At 38.9% G+C, this 26369-nt stretch overlaps 1 protein-coding gene across 2 annotated transcripts in view; it reads right to left on the minus strand.

Annotated features, from left to right (window-relative positions):
• ARHGAP1 (Rho GTPase activating protein 1) overlaps window positions 1-25744 on the minus strand; it is a 1661218-nt gene extending 1635474 nt beyond the window's left edge. The window contains exon 1 of one of the 2 annotated variants that reach the window (XM_044082524.1): window positions 25617-25744. The gene's annotated coding sequence lies outside the window, so the exon portion shown is untranslated. The remainder of the gene's footprint in view (window positions 1-25616) is intronic. The other variant, XM_044082525.1, reaches the window with a different exon arrangement.
• Window positions 25745-26369: the final 625 nt, after the last annotated feature.

Raw genomic sequence — 26369 nt, forward strand, 5'->3', positions numbered from 1 at the left:
ATCAACAGTTCAGAGTAATGGTGAGTGTGGAAGAGAGGTGAAGAAGAGAGTACAGGCAGGGTGGAATGGGTGGAGAAGAGTGTCAGGAGTGATTTGTGACAGACGGGTACCAATAAGAGTGAAAGGGAAGGTCTACAAGAGGGTAGTGAGACCAGCTATGTTATATGGGTTGGAGACGGTAGCATTGTCGAAAAGGCAGGAGTGGCTGGATGTGGCAGAGTTAAAGATGTTAAGATTTGCACTGGGTGTGACTAGGATGGACAGGATTAGGATTCAGTATATTACAGGGTCAGCTCAGGTTGGACAGTTTGGAGACAAAGCAAGAGAGGCGAGATTGCGTTGGTTTGGACATGTGCTGAGGAGGGATGCTGGGTATATTGGGAAAAGGATGCTAAGGATGGAGCTGCCAGGTAAGAGGAAAAGAGGAAAGCCTAAGATGAGGTTTATGGATGTGGTGAGAGAGGACATGCAGGCGGTTGGTGTGAAAGAGCATGATGCAGAGGACAAGAAGAAAAGGAAACAGATGATCCACTGTGGAGACCCCTAACGGGAACAGCCGAAAGAAGATGATGACTAACAGTTAGGATAGGAAAAGATGAGATAACAAAGGCTGTGCATAAGCACTCTACAGGAAAGTCCCCATGAATAGATGGGTCTATATAAATTCTCGAAAGCCGACAATGTTGAATCTGACATTGTCGACATGAGAATAGCGAAACTGCAGAACATCAAACAAGTAAATGGAAATCTCTGTAAGGGGAGATTTCCATTTACTTCAATGTAGTGCAGTCTCAGAGTTGGTATATTTAAAAAGGCCCATTTCAATACTAAACTACGAGTGTAAAGTATATTTGTCTATAATGGCTAAAAGAATGGCAAAAGTGATACCAAAATTGATAGATATGGATCAGTCTGGTTTTGTAGAGGGGAGGCAAACATTTGAAAATACTAACAGAAAATTGATAATCCAGAGGGAAGCAAAATGTAAGAAAATCCCACGGTTACTGGTGGGTCTTGATGCAGGAAAAGCATTTGACAGAGTTGACTGTGACTTCATGAGCAGGACAATGAAAGCATTTGCTTTCCCTACATTTGCCTTCGCTGTTATAATTATAAGGTTGATTAGGAATTAAGGGATCTGAAGTAAAAATTAAAGTGGGTGGAGTTCTCTCTTATAACTTCTGCTTGAGTAGAGGAACCAGGCAGGGCTGTCCACTTTCCCCTTTGTTCTTTGCATTATATTTACAACAACTGGCAAAGAAAATAAGGGACTCAGAAATTAGGAAACAAGGATATAATTGGTATGGTAGTCAGGAAAAACTGGCTCAATTTGCAGATGATATTTCATATATGACACAACCAGAAAGGGACATTACAGTGTTGTGGAATATTTTAAGACCGTTTCAAATCTTCTCAGTATACAAAATTAACAAAGCTAAAACAAAGGCAATAGTGGTAAATTATGTATCCACACATGAATTGGTCCAACAATATCTATACTTATGGGGACATGATAAAATGAAGTACTCAGGAGTATGGATTAGAAATGGCTCTGTTGTGGCAGCTAAGGATATGTGGGAAGAGACTAAACAGAAGACAATACAAAAACTGAGAAACTGGAAGGTTTGTTATATGGCTATGGGTAGCAAGATACAAGCAATTAAAATATTTTTAGTCCCTTTAGTCTTATACACAGGTCAGGGGTATTTTTATCAACCAGAAGGGAGGCTGTGGACAGCAATTAAAAAAAAAAAAAAAGAGAGAGTTGAAGGATTTTGTCTGGGAAAGGAAGGGTCAAGTGGGATGAGATGATTCTTCCAATAGAACAAGACGGACTAGGGTTACCCAATTTGAGGGGGTATTTTACAGCAACACAGTTAAGGCTCTTATACTTAGCACAAGCAGAAAACTATAATTCAAAGTGGAAAGAAATGATGATACAGGGGGAAGCTCAAGAAATATGGAGAGATTGAGATTCTGGATGCAGACTCTTAAGGAGAACAACAAAAATCATACAGAGTATTATATTCATAAAATAGCAGGGAGTATTCTAAGAACCAAACCAGCACGAGAATGGAGAAAAGAGATTCTGCTGATAGGGATGACTGTGTCAGGGATACAGATAATGGTATTGATAGCAAATAACTGGAAAGGCAAAGGTAACAGAATGGGGAGAGACCAAGAATGTATTTGGACTGCAGGTTAGAGATTGCCTTACATATCAAGGATTGATATCAGAGTACAGGCAAAGAGGAAGAAATAGGGGGAGGTCCTAAATGAAAGACCAGCACTGGTAGAGTTTTTAACAAAAGCTGTCATTAAAAAAGGAATAATTAGTAGAGCATATAAAATATTGCATGGCAATTATAACAATCAATCAGAGGAGGTTAGAAAGGATAGGGAAGAGAGACTGGATAAGCAATTCACAAAGAAACAGATGGGAGGATATACGTATGTCTCCCAAATATGCAACAAAGTCTACAAGATTTAGGATCTTTACCTGGAAGTGTTTACTTGGGACATAAAAATATCTATGTAGACTCAAAAATTTTTTCCTCAGATACACAGCAAACGTGGGAGACGTGACAGGGAAGAAACAGGTAATTAGGAACATATTTTCTGGGAGTGCGGTGAGTTGGCAAACTTTAAGGATTCCCTACGGGATGCACTGTCAGAGATGCTGGGTGAGCAGATTGGTGTGACGAGGGAGATGATTTTTCTGAGGTATGATACAGAATTGGAATTACCTAGACATGCTAAGGCCTTGCTGTGCCTAATTATGTTGGTTGCCAAAAAAGCAATTACTAAAAAGTGTAAATCAAAATCTAAATCAACTATACTAGAAGTACTGAATATATTAATGGAGATAAAACATGAATTGACATCTTTAGAAAAGGGTAGAAGCAAACTACATAGGAAAAAATAGGAATTGTGAAAACAATACATACAGGGGAGGAATGAGGTTTAAAAGAAGGCAGGACTTAAATGAGCTACGAAATGTCTGACTGAAGATGACTGGGTAGATTATAAGTGACGTATAATTTTTACAACTGGAATGTATGTCTGTATGGTTTGTGATGTAAAATGCTTGCAACTAGGATTGCATCGGTGTGATTTGTTTTTATTTATATAAATGCATATGTCATAAGTGATGGTTTCATAAAGATGTTTCTTGTTTAAAAAAAAGGCAGGAATTGAATACATTTATGTAATGTTGCTCAGGTTATATGATATACAGCAATATATGTGAAGTATAATGTTTGTAAACATGAACCTGTTAAGACTGTTGGATTACTTTTACATAAACGTAAATTTGCCTATGTTACAAGTGATAATTCAATAAAGGTGTTAAAAAAAAACATTAACCTGCAGTCAAAGTTTATAAGGCAAATCTGTAGTAGTGCCAAGCCATTAATTACAGAAAGAAAATGCAGTGCAACAACATATTGTTACTTGGAGACTAAGTTATTATAACAGCTGTGAATGGGTTGCAGCATTTGCTGCCTTTTGTCACCCTACAAGCCTCCTTTTGAACATAGGAAAAGGATTTGAGGGTCGCCTCAACAGATTATCCTTATGAGTCCAAGAAACATCATGCTCAGTGCTGAGGAGATTCTGCAGGTGCAACTGATAAAGGCTGCTGGAGCTTATTCACGGCATCCTCATCTGCAGGAAAAGTAACTGCTGCTTCTCGCAAGAAGATCTTCAGATTAGGATGGTACAACAGCCTTTCCACCCATTTTCATGAGCTAACCTCATTGCTAGCCAACATTCTGCACCATGTTGTCTGGCTTCAAGTGACCAGTCTTACTTCAGAAGCACCCTGGACCCCTGAAGTGAAACAAACAGTCATTTCCAGATGTGGCCCAATACTTTCTCTTTTCTTGCATAACTGAGAAATCTGACCAAAACCGGGTGAGCTGAGCGAAATCCAACTGACTGGGATAGAGGAACAAAGTGAGCTTGTTCTATAATCAATTCCTACTGCAGGATGTCAGTCCATTCTGCTAACTTACAAGAAAACAAATGCTAAGCAATATGAGCCTTCTGTTTCTTCAGACACACCAGTTAATTATTTTCTTATCACCTTGCCTTTTAGGAGCTTCACTCTGGCTTCTGAGTCCTGCAGACATTGTTGCAAGTTTTTACGTTCAATCCTTGAAAGGACAGCTAGTCAGAGTGCATAGAAACCACAGTCTCAGTATCTTTGATTTTTACCTTCAGATCTGCCTGTGAAGTCAGAATATTATTTATTTTCTGTAACTTACATGCAAGGGGATCAAACGTTTTATCCACGATTTCTGTATACAGTTTGTCACTAGGCTTCTGTTTAGGGGTATCCAACAAGCTTCTGTGAGTAACTGAATTACCACATGGTGGGGCTGAGAGAGTCTAGGCTTGTGTGTTCTTCTTTCAGAAGGCATTTAAAAACATAAAACCACAGAGCTATGATCCTAATGTCACATACCTCTCAACTGTAAGTCCAGTTTAATCCAAAAAAAAAAATAAAAATCCTAGCTTTGCTTTAATTAACCACGGGTGGATCGCAAAGCACTAAAAGCAGGTTGTTTACATGTTGTTGGCATCACTGGAAGTCTAGGTAATACAGAAATTTTAAGAAAAATTGTATAAAATAACAGAATATGGAAATCAAGAAAATGTATTGATGGAAGTATTTATGGAAGACTTAATTATGCCAAAATTGTTGAGCCTCATCTTCCTCTAACATAAGAAGAGTTCAGATAAATGGTGATGTCTAATCAATCAACAGGGAGGTTTCCATAACAGATTCCATTCCTGTGGAAATTTGGAAGTTAGGAGGGACAACAGTGATAAAGATCTCTTAGGCTTTATTTAATAATATTTTAAAAGGCTGGAAGTGCCAGCACCTTGGAAGAAATCTGTGGTGACTGTATTACCCAAAGAAGGTAAAGCTACTTCAGTCCCAGATTCATTTAGACCCATTTCAATTTTAAACCATGTGCATAAAAAAGTGTTTGATGTTCTCTTAGCTAGTATACGCACAAAGATGTTGCCAAGCTTGATAGATATGGGGGTTCCTATTACATTATCGAAAGATAACGTAATCGAACCATCAAAACATCAAAATGGCTACATTTCGAAGATCGCATTGGGGATCACAGTACAGTGAGGATTGGAATATATGTCCTTTCCTCATTGCAGTGCGATCTCGGAGTTGGAATATACATTTAGCAAGGGGTGTGGTGGGGCCCACAATACAAGCTTCGAAATGCTGCCATTTCAAAGTTTTGATGGTTTGATTACGTTATTTTTCAATAACGTAATATGAAGCTAGATACGGATTAGTGTAGTTTTCTGGGAATGCAAACATTTGACAACATCACTAGAATACTGACGAACCAGAGGAAAGCTGACTATACGAAAATGCTGCTACTGTTGGTGGGCCTTAATGTAGAGAAAGCATTCCACAGAGTTACTAGAGATTACAAATAGGTAAATGGTAACAATTGCATTCCCTGACAGGATAATACAGTTAATTAGGAGGATATATGAAGGGTCCAATGCAAAAATTAAAGTAGAAAGGTTCCTGTCTGAAAAGTTTGGTTTGAACAAAGCAGCAAGACAGAAATTTCCTCTTTTTCCATTATCTGCTTTACAAGTACAGCCAACTTCAAAATAAAATGAGGGACACAATTTCTAGGACATAAACAATTAGCTGTACTTGCATATTACATTATTTTGTAATTGAAAACATCCTGAAAAGGACATTTTGGTGGTATGAAACATTTTGAGATGGTTTCATATCTTTTTTGGAATATAAAACCAATGAAGATAAAAACAAAGGCTTTATCAATAAAAATATAATGCACACACGAACTGGTTCAGTTATACCTATCCTTATGGGGACATAAGAGGATGAAGTTGGCTCTGTGGATTAAAAAGGATTCTGTTAAGGAAGCTCTTGTTTATGGATATGGATAATAAAATATAAGCAGTGAAAATGTCTTTTATCCCTTTAGTTTTATATACAGATCAGGCATACTTTTATCAACTACAATAGAAATGTGCACGACACAAAGAGTTGAAGGAGTTTATCTGCGAGGGGGAGAGGGTAATCTGTGGTTTACAGCAGTCTGATTTGAAGGGATACTTCAGAGCTAAGCAGTTAAATACTCATATCCATAACATAAGCAGGAGGTTATAAACCACAAATGTAAAGGGAAGATGATGAAATATGGGGAAAGTTCAAGAAATGAGGAAATGGTAGGATTTTGGATGCAGGTCCTTAGGAAGAACAATAAAGTAACAAAGCATTTTAAAAACTAAGCCAACACAGGAGTGATAAAAAAGATGTTTGCCGCTATGGCTAACTCTAAGTAGAGGTATAGAAAATAAACAAGAGCAGGCTGGAATGTACTGGAGAAAACTGACAATGGCACCAAGGTATTGGGTGTAAATAACTATAGGGGGGAAGTAAGAGAAGAGATGAGGCCAAGCATAAGTTTGGACTGCAGATTACAGACCACTCTTCCTACAAGGGATGACAACAGCCAAAGAGAAAGAAATGGTGAAGTGCAAAATGAAAGACCGGCACTGGTAGAGATTTTTAGCTTAGTAGAACAAGAGCTTATGTCAAAAAGAATAATTAGTAGAGCGCATAAAAAATGTGGCATGTTAACTATGAGAAACCATAGTAGGTTAGAAAAGTTTAAGACAGACTGCAAAGACAGCTTGTAGATGGACAACTGTTTGGTTCGAATAATACAACAATGTCTAGAAGGTTTAACATTTTTGTTATCTGCCATGCAGACTTTGGAGAATTTTTCCTCAGGTAGATAGTAAATGTTTAAGGTGTAATGGGAAACAGAAAGAGGTAACTGCTTTGAGTCTGCTTTGAGTATATGAAGTTGGCAAATTCCCTTAAGAGTACTTCGTTAGAAATTTTGTGGCAGCAAATGGTTGTAACTAAGGAAATGATTCTTTTGAACTGGGGCAAAAGATCTCAATTGCCTAGACACAGTAAGGCTTTACCAAGTTTAATGCTATTGGCTCTCAAAAAAGTAACTGCTAGAAAATGGAAATCAACATTTAAACAAACTGCAATTGAAGTATTGAGTTTTGCAAACGAGATAAAAAACTGGAGGTGGTATTTTTAGAAAAGTGAGGGAGCAAAATACATAGAAATAAAGTGACTCTGTGAAAACTACATACACAGATTAATGTTTAGAAGAAGCAGTCAGGTTTAAAGGAAGGGTAAAACTGAGCAAATCATGTAATGATGAAGTGAATGATTGTTAAAAAGAAAACATTTACAATGTGTGAAAATATCTCTATAATTTGGTTTCTTTTCTATTAATGTATGTGTACCTATGTCAAAAAAATGTGTACGTTGCTATTCAATAAAGATGATTAAAAAAAGTTTAGGTTTCCAATGTAACTTACAAGTTCACTTTATCAGCTGTCACTGTGTTTCAAAGTTGCCAATTACTTTAATGAAATATAGATCTAGAAGTTCTTGTGAAATGTTTTACATAATAATGTGGATGGCTTTGCTGTGTTTGTCAAAAAGGCATATTGCATGAACCAAATTAACGTCTTAAATTCTCCCTTACAAGACAAGACCTACATTGCTAGCAGCCTCCTTTTGTGCCCTGTCTTATCGGAGGATGAAGGCAGCTCTTTGGGAAGAAGTGTTTGGCTAGGGCGTATATTTGACTTGTTACACTTCACATACATTTGAATGGAACAGACTGGCCTTCTTTATATAACCTGCAGTGGTCCACCAGGGTTGGCTCCGTTTGGTATTCTCAGGCCAGGATTTGCATGAATGTTCTTAACTAGAAGAAAGTCTGATAAGAGCCATTTTTTGAATGTTCATAAGGTGGCATGACACAAATGACCAAAGTGGAAGTTTTATGCCATGACCTGGTGAGAACAGCAACAGGGATTCTACATCTGACCTATAGTTTGGAGGCAGCAAAAACTGGCAATTAAAGTTATCATGAATGAAATTAACTGATATATACAGCTGAAAGTGACAATAAGTGTGCTGTTAAAGGGAATCTATTCCATTTAAACACATCACTTTGTGAAGAAAAATGTCTGCAGAAAGATTCTGGAGACTTGTAGGATAGTTTTGCCTACATTTTATTTCCATGTTTGGATTGTGCAACATTTGGATCGTTGTAAAATTGTCCTTTCTTCACTGAATTTGTTTCTGTACTATTTTTGAAAACATTTAAATATGCCACAGTTAACGCTAAACTGATTTGCAGAAGTTGCTTTCACTTTTGCAGACAACACTGAAGTCACTTGCAGTTTGACAAGCGGCCTTTCATCAAAGAGGAGGCACATCTGCTTTACCAGTTTTACAATGTTTTTTCATGGCAACTCATGACAGGATACTGTTGGAATGGACGAATTTCAGATTTCAAGTGCTTATATAAGAATGAGGAAATGGCCTGATTAAGCATAAAGCAGCCAGGCTTTATTTAATGTATTCATTTTCATGTTTTTAACCATCATTATTAAATTGTAACATTTTAAACTGCAGTATAACTTTATATAATAAAAAACAAAACCTAACAGTTTCCATCTGTTGTCATGCAGTACACACATATCTTTTCTTAACGATTTTCATTTGTGCCAGCATTACACAATTTGCTTAGTTCCTGCCTTCCCTAAAACCTTACTCTTCCTCCTCCTGTAGATTATTCTGTGTATAATATTCCTATAAATTCCATTTTATTTCTAATTGCCTGATTTTAAGTTTATCTACCTCCAAACACCCCAGTGAGAGACTAGCTTTTCTTATCAGGGAGTGGGTGATTAACCAGCAAGGTGCATCACTATGGCTGAATGACTGGAACTTAAGTTTTATCTGGTGAGGTATCAACAGGGCCCAGAAGACATTACGTTTTCCCAGATGGAAGGTTCTTCAAGAGCTATTTTGTCATTTGGAATAGCAGGTGCACAGACATGTTTGTCCACACACACACTTCCAATAGCTCTACAGTATTGTCAAGGATTGACGGAATACATATCAAAACAAAGGAACATTACAGTTATCTCCATTAACCTTCAAGAGGTGTTGGAAGCTTAATCTATTTTGTAAAAGGGGAAGAGATTCCTGATATATTCTGGTTCATAGGCTGCTACTAGGCTAATGACAACTAAGTCCATTACAAGCCTTGCCATGCACCCCAAACCAGTTGGATCTTAAGCGGGCATCTATAATGGGGGGACTTGTTAGTAGGGAGATAATTAAGGATTTGTGGGGGATGTTACTTAAATGTTGCTCTTCTAACGGATATAAATATTGTACATGGTGGTTTCTGTTGATTACCTTCTTAAGTCATTTTCTACTGTTTTATTAATTATTCCTTTATTTTTAGTGTTTGCTTTATTCTGGGCAGAGACTGAAACTGGTTCAGTGGATCAGAAAAAAACAAATAAAACAAAAACACCAGTCTCTGGTTCAAATCCAAAGTACTCCCGATTCTTTTATTCAGCTCCTATGTTTTTTCCATCACTCAAGCATTCTCCTAGCAAAGACTTGTTATGGGCTTTGTTACTGTCAGACGAATGAGAAGCACAGCCATTTTCTGCTTGTCGGCTCACTCTTTGTTGGCTAAACATTTTATATTTCTTGTTTTAGTCTGCTCTGCATCCAAAAATGTCTTGCATCCTCTAGAAAAAAAATATTCTGAAGACAGATGGCTATAGCAGCTTTAATCTCACATCTGCTCTTGGCATTCCCAAGTTGCTCGGATAAACTTGCTTTTCCTCTGCCCAGTGTAGAGTAAATACTCATTTCTCAGAAATACTCTGTTGTCCCCAATTTTTAGCACTTTTCCTTTCTTCCACAATGTTGTCAGAAGCAACTCTTCCTGCTGATATGATTACAACTTTACTAATACAGGTCTAGGCTGCTTTCTCATGGCCAGGTTTGTGGTATATATGATGTGCCCTTTCATATCAACAAATCCAGCCCACTTCCTTACTTGTTTGTTTGTGTCTTTCGGCTTTTCCCAGTTAGGGGTCGCCACAGCGGAACTCCGGTATGGTCATAAAATTAATACAGACTCTTCCGTCCAGCTTTTCTGATAAAACAGAAAATCTCAGGTTTTCAATGTGCAACATCTTCTAACCCTGCTATTTTTTTTTTTGAATCAGCTCTTCAAGAGGCTTCACGCTCAACCAACCTTTTCTTCATTTCATCCACTGTTTGCAGTTGTGTCAGTTCATCTGCGCAATTAATTAAAGCTTCTTCTATTTTCACAGCCTTTTAGTTACTCATCTGTATAGTATTCCTTCAGTGTCTTACATATTTTATGCATCTGTGAGTGCATGTGATTTATTTTTCCTCTAAATTACTGTATCAAAGCTGGAAGGAACAGTAGTAAAAAAGATGAGATTAGGTGCAATGCCCAATTAACTGACAAGCATTACGGGATAGATTAAGATAGGTCAGACCTTGGTGATGGAAACTGGTCTTTTGGGCAGAGAATGTTACTTCAGTTTCAGGAGGCACTAAAGCTAAAATGTTGAACTATACCAGTTAATTTTAACTGGTTTCGCCTTTAGACTCAAAACTGGCTCAGGAATAAGATTTCTGGAATGTGGGTGGTCCCTCTCGCTCACTTTACAGCTGATCACTGTAAGATGCCACAGATGGGTTTGTGGATACTCACAAACCTAGACAAATGCTGCACAAATGGCACAACTTTGACAGGAGACAAGAGGATCATAACAATGCTATTAGGAAATTCTGAAAGGAAGACTCTTTTGTTACTTATGCATATGGACCTAACACTGTTTTGAAGGTTTCAGCTTTTCTAGAGACCTCAAATATGCTGCTCAAAGTGTAAATTCTACTTAGTAATCCCACATCTCTACTGGGAGACTTCAGCGATCATAAGGGGAAAGAGATTTGTGTTTGTTGGGAACAGCTTGCCCAATATGAACAACAGTGGTGAAACATGTTTTAAAATTCTGTACTTGTCATGGACCGAACATAGGAAAAATATTGTTCAAAGCCAAGGATAAACATAACTGTATGTCATTGCTGGCTTGGTCCTGTGGCATAGACAAAAAAAGCAATACAGGTAGGCAGAGCACAACTAGCAGCTAGGGGCACTAAAAGAACCAGGCAGATGGAACAAGAATGAGCATCCAACAAAATGAGCTGAAAAACAGGCAAACACACTGTAAAATAAACTAGTAACCAAGTAAATGTGTGTATACGAGGCTACCACCATGGACACAGTAAAACATTTCATGAAATATAAAATTGTCATCAGAATCATGCAATTAAGACATGTTGTTTAAATATACCCAACAATCAATAACAATCCTAGTTACATTTAAAGCTATACACATTTAAAATACACATATTTGTACCTACCATTCAGAACTATGTAACAACTATATATATATCTTTCCGTGTTATATGTTTAAATAAATACTATTTTGAAAAACAGTTTAATAAATAGTATTTAAATAGTCAAAACCATTGTAGAAGTGTGATTTTACAACTTAGTTGACCCAAGCTTTAATACAGGTATAAAGGAAACAATCTCATTCAACCTTGGGCTGTAGTGGCATTCAAGATGAGCTGCCAGCACAATTCTTGTCTGATTTCTCTATATAAAAACAAACAGGTAGAACATTGTGCAATATATACTATACCCTTAAACAGTCTCCATCCTTCAAATTAAGTAAAATTCCTTGTTCACCCGCACATTCACAGCATTCCCCTCATAAATGTATGGACAGTAATTACAATGAACACACTTCCTAGTCCCTTTAATTTTACCATCCCTGTTAAAACTTGTTGCAGATTCGTTTTCAAATATACTTTTTAAATTTTTAGAATTTTTACAAACAAAGCATGGATTTTCACCTACTACTGGAGAAACAGTGGGGCTAATTTTTAAAGATACTCCAATTCTTTTCTATTATTGTTTTAATTGTTCCTGAACCAATATTATGTTGAATTACAAATGCCCTTTCGTAAATTCCTCTGCTTTGTAAATCTAAGTTGGATGTGCTTTCATCATAAAAGGGTTCTCATCCAGGAAAAAAAAGAGGTCATTGTTCGCCTCTACTCGACACTCATTAGATCCATTATAGAGTACAATGCCCCTTTTGGAATGTACCTCACAAGACATCTGCAGCAGCTGGAAAGGCCACAGAAGCACCTCACAAAGAGGATTACTGGCCTCAAACAGATGCCCTACACTGACTGTCTCAAGAAACTCCAGCTTTACTCCATAGCATATCACCTACTCCGAGGTAATCTTTGCCCAACATATAAAGCTATGTCAAACCCATAGCTGTTGGACATGCTACACCTAAAGAAATACTGATCCCTCCGAGCTACATGCTCTAGGGACCTAAACCTTGTCACCACAATAAACAGGACATGCTGGAGGGATAGATTCCTGTCCCAGAGACTTCCCATACTCTGGAACAGGCTACCCATCTATGTCAAGCAAAGTTCTTCATTAGCACTCTTCAAGAAAAATCTTGATGAGTGGATGGGAAATAGGAACTACACCCTGGGGATCACTTCTGTGTCTCTGCTCGACAGTGGCACAGGAAAATAACTTTCTTGGGTGGCGCAAGCCAGGGAACCTTGTTGGCTAGGCTTACGTAGGCCCTCGGGCCGATAGCCTAGTACATACCTATGAACCTATGAATGTATAAATACCTCTGGTTTGTAAATCTAAGTTGGATGTCCTTTGTTTGATGAACTCATCATTTCCAAGAAGGGGTTTATACTGTACTACACTCAATTATCAATAACCTCTTGGGTTGTTTCCTCAATTAGTTTTTCAGGATATCCCCTCTCTCTAAACATATCCTGCAGTTTATGCATTTCTTGGATAAAAGCGTCTTTGCTGAAAATCATCTGTGCTAATTGAATACACTGACATTTTATCAAACTTTTTTTTTACACTTTAAAAGGTGAAAACTGTTAAAGTGTAAATACACATTGCTGAAAGTCTGTTTTCTATAAATACTGGAATGGAACCCTTTATTGACAACAGTAATAGGTGCCCAAATAATTTATCTTCTTTTTATCAAATTGGTAAGTGAAATCCCCAAAAAATCAGCATGATAATTGAGTTTTAAAATAAAATCTTTTAGTACTTCTTCAGGTCCATTCCATAAGATAAAAATATTATTCAGGAAATGTAAGTATAATTTACAAAATTTGTAGTGATGTAATCTGAAAACATAACTCAATTCTAAATGGGTTAAAACTAAGTCGGACAGACTGGGGTACATACCCCGGCCCATTGTTATACCTCCATGTTGCTTAAATATTTCCCCCTCAAAAAAAAAAAAAAACAAACTTGTTGTTATCTAAAATGAGTTCCATAAAATTCATTTTAAGAGTGGGGTCTCTTCCTTAAAGGAAAGGACATCTTAAACGATTCTCTCGGAAAAATTGCAAACCTTTTATCTTTGGAATACTGGTAAATAAAAGATATAGTTAATAAAATTAAGTTTTCTCAAAGATCATCGCCTAACCTCTTAAAAAATCCCACAAATCCTTTAATACAAAAGTACATTTTGAATACACAGGTTTAAGCATACAGTCCACAAAGACAGCCAAAGAATAGTTTTTTAGCCTTGTGCAGCAACTATAAGTCTAAGTGTGTTTGGGGGGGGGGGGGGGGGTTGGTTGAAAACATCTTTATATATTTTAAGAATGCCAACTATAGTAGGAATTTTAGGTGAAGTATTGGTAAGAAAATGAAATAGATCAGGTATCAATAACCCCTGAAATATGTGAACTTCAAGATGAAGATCTATTTTTCTATAAGCTATGTTCCCCTCATTCCTGGAACCAATATCTGGTTTAATATTTGATAAAACAAACATGCTTAACCATTTATCAAACAATATTTATATGTCATTTTACCGAGTCCGTGGTGGTGGCCTCACATGCACACCTTTTTTACTTGGTGAGCATCCAACACCAAACTGGGAAGTCCACTATACCTGCTGCACAACTGACCCCAATCCACACACTGGGGTCCTGGGGCTATTAGGACTGTATATAACCTTACAACTGAGTTATGAAATGTAGGAAGGTATATGAAACTTACAACTGTTTTTTTTTCTGTGAACTACAGTGGATACTGGATATGTAAAGCATAAAATATGAAAATGTCCCTAAAACTGCGGACTACAGGCGTCTTTTGTGCAGAACTACTATGCTTCCTCTGTTGGAGAAATGCAGCTAGACTGCAGTAAGATTTAAAAGGTAAAGCTGTAGGCATCTTTGTTATGGGGGTGGTAGCTGATACACATATACTCAGACTCTACAAGAAGAGTAAGAGCGATACAAACTTCATATACTCAGACTCTACAAGAAGAGTAAGAGCGATACAAACTTCATATACTCAGACTCTACAAGAAGAGTAAGAGCGATACAAACTTCATATACTCAGACTCTACAAGAAGAGTAAGAGCGATACAAACTTCATATACTCAGACTCTACAAAAAGAGTAAGAGCGATACAAACTTCATATACTCAGACTCTACAAGAAGAGTAAGAGCGATACAAACTTCATATACTCAGACTCTACAAGAAGAGTAAGAGTGATACAAACTTCTAGCCAGATAGTTCAGAAATGGAAACTATGAACTGAAACCAATAACTGACAAGCAGTGAACTGAAATCAGCTTGAGCATACTGATAATTGTTCTCTAATTTAATACAGGACTAGTTTTTTTTCTTCTAATGGCTGCCCTTTGAAAGTAAAAAAAAATGTCTTAACAAAAGTGATATTGGGGGAGTACCTGTTAAGGATGCAAACATCTCTGTTTTTACTGACTTATCAAAACAATAAATAATAATAATAAAAACAATAAAAAAAAAAATCAGAAAATCAAAAAAACACTGTTGAAAAAGGCACCCCATCGCACACTACCTTACATAGATTCATAACTTCCCACATTCAACTGACATTCAGCTAAATACATGCACACATCAGAAATGTCACATCCCTGCAACTTACGATCAACTCAGAGATCCCGCAGGAATGGGGAAAGGACAGAATCTCAATCCCCACTGTACAAAGATCTCCCAAACTACAGTGATGGCCCATTTTGATAGGTTCTGCCACATTTTCATTAACTTGAGCATTTGACTGATCAACTAATCATTACATAGCCCAAAACTGTCAACAAACTGTTCTCTTAATAGCCTTTTCTGCTCGATATGTAACTATCTACCTTAAAAGGGAAAGATTTTACTTCTGAACAGGGGAATGTACTGTGTGTACATCTATAAGATAATGGTTACTTCAGCCTCATTTGTATGTGTACCACATGGTTTTGTTTCTTGTACAGGAATGAACTGTCTGTAAGAAATGATAATGATGCTAGAAGCACAGAAACTCAAGCCTCATATTCAGTAATTTGTATAATACACAAGAAAAAAATGTTACAGGACCAACGTCTTTTCTATACATGTACTGAACCACACTATATTTACCGAGCTCCTCCAGCAGAAGAGGAGGTGAATCAAAGGACATCTTAAATCTACAGACAATGCTCCAGGTATCACTCCATTACCTCCTCTCTTAGACTGCACTGATTAAAGTGTTTTACCACAGTTTTAATACACATCATGGCACTTTCTCACTAGTGCCACAGCATACTTTCCACCCCATTTTACCATAATTATGACGGTGGTTTCTGAATAAAAATATTTGCAAACTTTTTATTAAGAATACATCCACACAATTCTACTGAATCCCTTACTAACATCAGCTGAAGGATTGCGTGGGTGTGTCCATATACAATGGACCCATGTGTGTGCTGCAGTGCACCCATTACGTGGACAGGGACCCATGCGTGTGCTGCAGTGCACCCATTATGCGGGCAGGGACCCATGCGTGTGCTGCAGTGCTCCCATTACGTGGGCAGGGACCCATGCATGTGCTGCAGTGCGCCCATTACGTGGACAGGGACCCATGCATGTGCTGTAGTGCACCCAGTACGTGGACAGGGACCCATGCGTGTGCTGTAGTGCGCCCAGTACGTGGACAGGGACCCATGCATGTGCTGTAGTGCACCCATTAAGTGGACAGGGACCCATGCGTGTGCTGTAGTGCGCCCATTAAGTGGACAGGGACCCATGCGTGTGCTGTAGTGCGCCCAGTACGTGGACAGGGACCCATGCGTGTGCTGTAGTGCGCCCAGTACGTGGACAGGGACCCATGCGTGTGCTGTAGTGCACCCATTAAGTGGACAGGGACCCATGCGTGTGCTGTGGTGTGCCCATTAAGTGGACAGGGACCCATGCGTGTGCTATGGTGTGCCCATTACGTGGACAGGGACCCATGCGTGTGCTGTGGTATGCCCATTACATGGACAGGGACCCATGCGTGTGCTGTAGTGCGCCCATTATGTGGACAGGGACCCAGGCGTGTGCTGTACTGCACCCATTACGCGGACATGGACCCATGCATGTGCTGTTGTGCGCCCATTATGTGGACAGGGATCCATCCGTGTGTTGTAGTGTGCCCATTAAATGGACAGGGATCCATCGGGTGTGCTGTAGTGCACCCATTAAAGTGGATGCAGGTTCTACAGTATCATATACATACTTATATTAACAACGTGAGAAAGGAAAGAAACTAAACCACACAAAGCAGATTTTTCTTCACAGGAGGGAGATGTAGATAAAATATTCCTCATACTTTCAGAGTTAGTCAGAATAAACTAAAATATGAGGCTGACAATTCAATATTCTAAAAATTAAAGTTGCAGAAGCATAAACTTATTTTTTCCCCAGCAGGCTGGCTGTCAGGAAAACCATGGGCTGTAAAAAAACACATTCTGCAATGTTAACAGCTGAAGAACTGTCACATTCTGGAAATAATCTCAGAGAAAGAGAATCCTCTTCACAGGCGGTTCAGATACCATGCATTCTTCTGAGTCTGAAACAGAAATCTGAGGAGAAAAACCTGTATCTGTCCTATCACATTCCTTTACATACACAATTTCTTAAAAATTATTTGGGAAATGAGAAATTCCTTTTTCTTTTACCAAACACCACCTTATAAGAAGAGTCAACAGCCTGTACAAGACTCTAAGCTAGACCTAATAAATTACTCCTAATACGTGGAACTGATGCAGGAGAGGATAAATGCTTAGTTTTCTGTTTCTGACAGGAAAGCTGGGGCAAATACATTTAAATGGCAGCAGCAGCTTCTCCAGAATGGGCACCTTCCCTGCCCCTTCTACCAAGACTGACAAGAGTGTCTCTCCCTTGCCCACTAAGGGGATCCAAACAGGCACAGAGGATGTGGCTGACCCCCAGTATATATTGGATGTATGGAAACACCAGAGGGATCCAGGGACAAAGATGAGCAGTCTGAGGAACCCACGATGGCTCAGGAAATTTCTCGCCTGCTGTGATGATACTAGCTGTCGTGTTGTTTTTTTCTTTTTGTAGCTGAAAGAAAAACTGACCATAGGTTTAGTAGTTTGTTCCATGTACAAGCTGAAAATGGTACTTCTTTCCCAGGGAAGCTAAACAACACAAGCCAGTACAATATAAAAAGTATTTAAAAGTAACATTTCCCAGTTAAAACACCATAAAAGCACTCTATAATACACTTTAGAGAATGGGCAAACTGTACATTACATCCTGATTGGAGAACAAATATTCTCCAGCAGGGTATTAATATACAGGTAATGCCCCCTGAAAAATGAGTCCAACACTTCACAGAAGCATATTAAGCTACCATGTTGCTCGTACTGTAATGAAGCTAATAGATGCCATTATTTTACACTCACTAAGCAGTGCTTCTTCTGTTTAGGGAGTGTAAAATTAAAATCCATCCATCCTCAACCCCATTTTGCACATAGGGTCGGAGTGCCACTTCAACAGTGGCAATCATCTCGAGCCAAGATTTACACCGCTGGGTGGCTAGCCCTGCCACTGTAGTTCATTCATACCACTCACTCGCGTGCACACACATTCAGCTACAGTCAATTTAGAGTGTCCAATCCACCTACTGTATGTCTTTGTAATGTGAGAGGAAACTGGAACACCCAGAGGAAACCCAAAATATTATCAAAAATAGAAAAAGAGTATGTGTACATGTGTGTTTATGTCTGCATTTGTGAGTTTATGTATGGCAACAGCAGTTAAAATTAAAAGGTATGCGTACCTTTCAACCTCATAGCTCAAGAAATGTGGCTAACACCTAAAATAACAGAGGAACAACAGTTTAAAAATAGGTGCAGATTTTAAACACTGCTATTATAAAATTAGAAAGTTATTAGAATAAAAGGATTTGTTTCAGCATATATTTTTCTGAAGGAAATAAAGTTTGAAACTCAAATGTATGTAATTCAACCCCCAATGATTTTCCTGCAAACCACAAATGTTATGAATACCACACCAAAAAATTAGGTAAAAATTTGGACATTCACAGCTGAGAGTTAAGGAGATAAGAAACTTTTAATAGCTACCATTAGTAAATTAGTTTATTGGTGCATTTTTAAATGTACACTGCTTCTGAGTATGTGTGTGTGTGTGTAGACATTAAAAATACTTACTGTGATGTAAAATACTTCCTCTAGCAGCATTTACATATATTACAGCAAGTTTGAAATATTAGACTGTGGAACAATTTTACATCAAAAATATAAAAATAATATGACAATAATAAAAAAATACAAAATTTTACAGATAGTCCATTCCCTATGCACAACACCCTTGTCTGCGTTACTGTGGAAATAATATTCTTCCAGGGGTAGAGAGGCCCTCAGCAGAACACACCTGGATGTGCATTATTACACAGCAACACACACCCCGTTGGCTATTACTGCCGATTTATCAGCCCTAAGAAGTAGCAATGCTTTTGGCTTTTCCTGGTTAGGGGTCACCATAGCAGAACACCGGTCCACAGACTGATTGGCAGTGGTGTTTTTACAGTGTTGAGTTGCCAACCCGGCACCCAACCTTCACAGAAAGCACACACATACACACACGCACCTACCGGCAGGTCTTTAAAACACACACGCACCTACCGGCAGGTCTTTAAAACTCACTCAACCGCAGGGAGGACATGCTGACTCTGCACAGAAGGCACTCCTGCCGAGAATCAAACTGGAGAACCTCTTGCTGTGAAGCAACAATGCTAACCACTGTAGCCTTATCAGCACCCAGAAATAATTTAAACTAAGTTTTTCCACAGAAAAACAGTTTTAAAATGTTTAACACAACTTTTAAACTGTCAGAAACATAAGTGTGCTAACATTTAAAAGTGCAGTGAAGTAACTTGATGGACAACAAAAAACACATACTCCTAAGGTTAAATATTACATATATTATATACTATACATATATTACATTTGGATGAATTTTCCCCAAAGGAAAAATATCTACCCAGAAAAGGAACACAAGCCAAGCCTTGAATGCCCACAGAGGAGTGCAGTCTTTGGTGGCAGGAAAGCTCCAAAGGGCTTAGGCACCCAAACCCAGCTTTTAGTCAGGTCAGCTCAAGCTAGCTAATGGTTTAGCCACACAGAAGTGCCCTGAAGCTTTGGAAGCTGGCTGACTCATATCCTTAGCAAGTTACAACCCATATATCTTAGGCTAGTGCCACAATGATTAATATGATTCACATCTATTATGCTACCTAAAAAATGTAATAAAAACTGTAACCAATGTATGCAACACACTTTTCTCTTTACCCCACCTTGGTAGCCTGTCATAACCAATCCAGTCTAATCATTTGATTTATTATAACATTTGTTCGTGACAATGCACAGTGTCGACAATATACATTTTTAAAGTCTCTCTCAATATCAGCTTAAATACAGTATGTGGAATATATATTTCAGTCTATGACCCCTTATATTAGCTTATCACCTGCTGCTTCAACCTCCTCCTAAAAATGCAGTAAAGAGTAATAAATATTGCCAACATCATAGCAGATAGGTTCAGTGCTAACTTTACCCCCCTCTCACCCCCTAGAGGGCCCATCTCTATAACGGAAGAATGCAAAGTTCCTATAATCACGGCTGCACAGGTAAAAAAAAAAACACTCTCCAAAGCCAAGAACACAGCATCCATGGGACCTGACAATATCCCAGGCTGCGTTTTACACGAACTACAGAATGAACTGGCACCCTACCTAAGTACCATGTTCAATCATAGCCTCACCTCAGGCTTTGTACCCACTGAATGACGCACCGCGACAGTTATCCCACTCCACAAAGGAGGAGCCACGATGGACCCCAGGAACTACCGCCCCATTAGCATGACGAGCCTGGTCTGCAAGGCCATGGAACGTATCATTGTGGAACTCATAAACAAAGACATTGGTAATCTCCAAACTCTGGACCCTACCCAGTTTGGATTTGTAAAAGGCAGATCATGTCTCCTAAACCTGAATGACTTCTTTGAAGCAGTCAAAGCCATAGATGAGGGTAAAATGGTTCACACAGCTTATCTAGATCTCGCCAAGGCTTTCAACACCATCCCCCACTCTGGAATTATAGATAAGCTTACTAACCTAGGTATAAATCCCTATGTCACAAGATGGGTTGCCAACTGGCTCACGGACAGAACCCACACTGTGAAAGTAGCGGATTCCAAATCCGACTTCAGACCAGTGACAAGTGGAGTACCACAGGGTTCAGTCCTGGGTCCTCTCCTGTTTGGTATCTACTTCTCTGAAGTGCAGGTTAACACAGAAGGTCTTTGGCTAACAAAGTTTGCAGATGACTGCAAACTAGGAGCCATAATCGAAACTCCTAACGATGTGGACAAACTACAAAAGGGCCTCACGGAGACAGATACCTGGTGTCAAAGCCATGGCCTGAAGCTCAATGCCAAAAAGTGTATTGTCATCCCCTTTGGTAAAAACTCTGTACCCATGAACTACTACATAGCTGGTAGTCTACTTAATGCCGAAAATGTGATAAGAGACCTTGGGACACAGGTGAACAGTAGTCTCTCCTTTGATAATCACATTGCCAAAGTGGTCAGGAAATCCTTCTACGTGGCTCATCTCATCACAAAAGGATTCTCATCCAGAAAAAAAAAAAAGAGGTCATTGTTCCCCTCTACTTGTCACTCATTAGACCCATTATAGAGTACAACGCCCCTTTGGGTATGTACCTCACAAGACATCTACAACAACTGGAAAGACCACAAAAATACCTCACAAAGAGGATTACTGGCCTCAAACAGATGCCCTACGCAGACCGTCTCAAAAAACTACAGCTTTACTCCATTGCATATCGCCTACTCAGGGGCAATCTCTGCCTAACATACAAAGCTATGTCAAACCCAGAGCCTGTTGGACATGCTCCATGTAAAGAAATCCCAATCCCTCCGAGCTACACGCCCTAGGGACCTAAACCTTGTCACCACAATAAACAGAACATGCTGGAGGGATAGATTCCTGTCCCAGAGACTTCCCATACTCGAACAAACTACCTATCTATATCAAACAAACCTCATTAGCAGTCTTCAAGAAAAATCTTGATGATTAGATGGGAAATGGGAAATTCACCCCAGGGATCACTTCTGTGGCTCTGCTCGACAGGGGCACAGGAAAATAATTTTCTTGGGTGGCGAAAGCCAGGGTACATTTTTTGGCTAGGCTTACATAGGCCCTAGGGCCAACAGCCTAGTACCTACCTATGAACCTATGAAAATTGTTCTTACTGTACAGTACTAAATATCCTAGGTTATGTTCAAGTGCGTCACTTCCTATCCCATAAAATCTCACGTCAAAGTGTCAAGCACTACTATGTTAAGTTAGTAAATCACTCGTGCAAATTACTCTGCATTCTTTCTACCAAAGATTTAGAGCTACATGACACTGCATTTACGTATTTTAATAAGTAAAGAACTAAAAATTGTATCAATGTATCTTTACATTCAGAGAGATTTTGACACAAAGTAGCTCAAAGTGCTTCTTAGATTTTACAGTTTTTCCCACAATATGGTGATCGTGAGGTCTGCTATACTAATGTGCGCTTGTTTAACAGCTTTACCTTCTAGTTGCTAGAATATATTTCAAATCCATTTTATACAAGTCATGCTAGACAGAAAGAGAAAGGCTCCTTTAACAACCTTGCAAATAGAATAGCAGCAAGGTTTCAAAGTATAACAAGCCAGATTTTACTATGGATCCCTCACTATCCTTCACTGCCTACATCAACAACATTGTGAATCAAGTCCTTACTCAGCTGAAACTCTGTTACAGAATCTCCCATCTTCTCACACCAGCTGCCCACATGGCTAAGAATGTCCTCCTACCAGAATCTGATTATGATTTACCTTTACTTGTCTTTCATTCAGCTTACAATACTCAGAGACTTCAGACTGGTAAAAATAAAACTTGCAGATTTACCCTTCTTACGGGCTTACAATCACACAACTGCAGTCAACTAGAGAGCCTTAACTGGCTTCCTGCAAGGGGAAAATCAACCTATTTGCTAGGAACCCTCTTATTTAACATCATAAATGAGGGCTAGTGCTCTCAAAAGAAAAAAACTCTCATTCAGACAGCAAATATTCTCAGAAAGAAGAGTCAAGCAGGCATTATCACACTAATATGCCCCACTTTTAAAACAGCTATTGAAGAGTGTTCCTTTTACAGACTTGGCCAAACACTATGGAATAAACTGTCCACCGAAGATAAAGCACAAGACAATCTCAAAGGGTTCAAGACAAATCTGTTCAATCATATCCAAAATGAAACGTCTTGTAAAGGCTTTAAGGACAACGGTTAACTACCTTGCAACATGATCCAACTATTCCAACTGTTTGCTATTACTACTTCAGCTGTTATACTTGTTTGAGTTAATTGCTGCAATACCTTTTTAAACAGTATATGTTGTACATCACTTTGCAACTACTGTACTTGTTAATATCACTGACATAAGTTAGTCACCAAAAAATGTAAAATATAACATCTTTACTAATCTATTTCTAAACAATGTAATAACTTTTTCATTTATGTTCAGGCTTACTATTTCCATCATACATTTTGTTTTCCTTAGCTGCATGTAACTCATTTCAAATTATGCTCTGCCTTGTTGCCTTTGTGCTTCTGTCATGGCTGGAAAGGGTCTTCGGACGAGCTCATTTACCAAACAGAAAATAAATAAATAAAAACAAAATCAATAAAATCATGCTAGTACCCAACTACTTTTCACTACCCTCACAGTGTAGCACAATACTGCTTCAAAACAGGTACAACCTTCTGTTCCTGGAGTTATGGCATTTTCATTTTACTGAGACAAATGTATCTTTGTGCATTACATTTTCCCATTCTGTCGTTGCACTGTTATCCCCATGATTTGTTATACTCTAACACAACAATACTTCATTAAAACCATAATCCTTGAACATGCCCATCAATAAGGAATCTACATCCTATGCATTAAGACTAATGCTGCTTAGCTAGTGTAAAGATTTCCACCCAAAATTATGTGGTTTAACTATGTGCACTGCTACTGTTTCTATTCTACGCTGAAAAAAAAAAAAAAAAAACAGTAGACAAAATTTTATATGAGGGCATTCAAAAAAAATAGTAGACAAAAGTTTATGAGGCCATTCCCTAGCCTTATGCTATGGACTGGTACCCCATGCACCCACAGCCAGCCTTAGGCATAGGCCAACTAGGCGGCCGGGCATCGCTCTAGCAGGGGCGCTTTTCCAGTAATCTGGATGGTGTAGGCAGACCAGGATGGGGGCACAGAATGGCATTGGGGGTGTTGTGGAGACCTTTTGCCTAGGGCACCAGTTGACTAAAGGCAAGTCCCTGCATGCACCCCCCCCCCCCCCAGCAAAGACAGTTAACTTAAAAGTTGATGCAAGAGTGAAAAGCCCCCAATTCTCCATAACAACCTTGAGGTAATGGACTATCAAGGATGTAGATACTCATGACATACATACAAATCAAATCACCATGGTCCCTAAATCTGTAACATAAAAAAAAAAAAAAAAAACATTACCACCATTTTAAGTCTCCGAATCATTTCTAGTAAAAAAACTAGACAATCAAACCCATTCCTTCAAACAAGCAATCAACAACACATTCTTTTCAACTTTGCCCCAAGTTTGAATAACCATGATGCTGATAGGAATGTAGCTGGAAAAAAATCCACGGGGGGGGGGGGGGGGGGTTGCAGGCTTCTTCCTCCAATAGTTAAAAAAAAAACTGCCAGTATATTAGTCTCTATAGCTTTTGATTAATAGAAGTTTGCTGACAAGCCATATTCTCACTGAAGGACTCATAAAAACCAATCACTCTTTGATTATGAAAAATATGGCAAATTCCTTATCTCACACCCAAGTTACAACCAAACTATACTATCCTATCCATCTTATGGGTAGGAAGACCCACTACTGATTCGTTATGTGACAACAAGCCTTGCTCACAAGTTGATCTAGCTAGTTCTTGCCTTATTAGTAATTACTACCTCATGGCAAGGAACAGTAGCATGCCCCCAGACAGACTGGTGGAGAAAAATGCATACAAATTGAAAACGGCCCCACACCCCGTGCAGTAAGTTTGTTAACCTATCCTCCTGGATTTTGATTAACTGAAGTCATTACTCGTTAATACATTCAAAGCACGGTTTAAGAGGGCTAAGCACGCCCCCACCAAACAGCTAGAAAAATGCTTAAGTATAATATATGTAACAGTACAATGTCAATAATTTTCAAAACTCAGAACAGACAACGTAAAACCCATCCCACATCTGCGCAAAAGAAAAAAATAACGCCTCTTATGCAAATACAAAGCGTAACTCGTTTCCACCAAAGAACAAATATATAATCAAGTGCCATGGATCACCCAAAGAATGTGGTAAGGAAGAAACGAAAAGGCTTGGCTCCCTGTGTCTTTTCCATTAACAAACATGATGATCTAAATCAAAACAATTAGCTACCACAACGCATAGTCACATTTAACCCTAGATCAATCGCTGTCTGCCTGCGGCTGCTAGAAACACAATCTGAATTTTATACTTCACAGTAAATTATGAAATTAATCAATGTATTTATATCGTCACTACGATTAATCACACTGCAAATCAAATGTCCACCGCGGACCTGAATCACATCAAGGATCCACTGTAATTTTCTTGCCCACCCAAGCTGGTTAGGTGCATAAAAGGAGATAACATTCATATATGCTCAGTCCAACCACTCTGTGTACCCTCCTAAACATTCTTGTCCCAGTCACCCAGACATTGCGAGCTTTCCTACTTTCCACGGCAGCCCTTCAAATACTTGGGTAAAATGGTACGGACCGACCAATATATTTGTAGTACACTGTGTACAGATGTGGATTACGTATTGCAGCACAAACAATAACCTAATTGTTGTTTATGAATTCAATACAGAGCCAACGTTTTCCAGCTTACTTAAAGGACTTAGTGCTAAGAATAAAGACGATCACAATAAAAAATGCATTCATTAATTTTTCTGTATCGTACATTGGGCTACCGCTGGCGATCACAAGCTTTTCCATCTTGCACACAAGTTACACTGAATTAAAATCAATAAAAGACACAGCCAGCCGTGCAGTTCCTCAGATGATGTATACAAAAGGACATTTACCTTAAATGTTCAGCAACTAGCATTCACCAACCATTTACTATAAGATTAACCAAATCAACAACTCCAAGCAGTCGTCCTGTCAAACTAAAATCTAAACATCCTCCCCCAGACAGGAACAGGAAACACATCCCCATGGCAACAAGGCGGTGCAACGCTGATTGTACCAATTAAAACACAAAATAGGGCAGATCCTACGAAAATCAGGTTTTCATTGGCAAAACGGTCTGTCGTTGTGTGCCTTTGTACTTTTCCCATTTTTTATCCTCAATAAAAAAATTCTTCTGAATTATTTGGCTGTTACGGGAGGGGCGGCTGCGATGATGTAGCGGTTACCGTTACAGCCTCACAGCAAAAGGTTTTCTGGTTCGATCCTCGGTTGGGGTGCCTTCTGTGTGGAGTCTACATGGCCTCCATGTGGTCGTGTGGGTTTCATCCCAAAGACCATGCGGTAGGTGGATTGGACACTCCAAACCGTAGGTGTGCGTGCGTGTATGTACCTCCTGTGGAAGGTTGGGCACCGAGCTGGCAACTCGACACCGCAAAACTCAACTGCCAATCATGAGCGGACAGGTGATGCGCTGTGGCGACCCCTAACAGAGAAAAGCCGGAATTAGAAGTAAACCGCAAGAGTTTCCCGAGCAGAATGGCGATGCGTTCTTATAGAAAAGTGGCAGCGCTGATGCTATACAAATATTTATGTTTGTTTGTGTGTACGTGTATATACACATATCTACACCAGGGTTTGTTTGTGTG

Source organism: Protopterus annectens, chromosome 9.part0 (assembly GCF_019279795.1).
Source record: "Protopterus annectens isolate FY-2018-M chromosome 9.part0, PAN1.0, whole genome shotgun sequence".
In the NCBI taxonomy this organism is placed as follows: Eukaryota; Metazoa; Chordata; order Ceratodontiformes; family Protopteridae; genus Protopterus; species Protopterus annectens.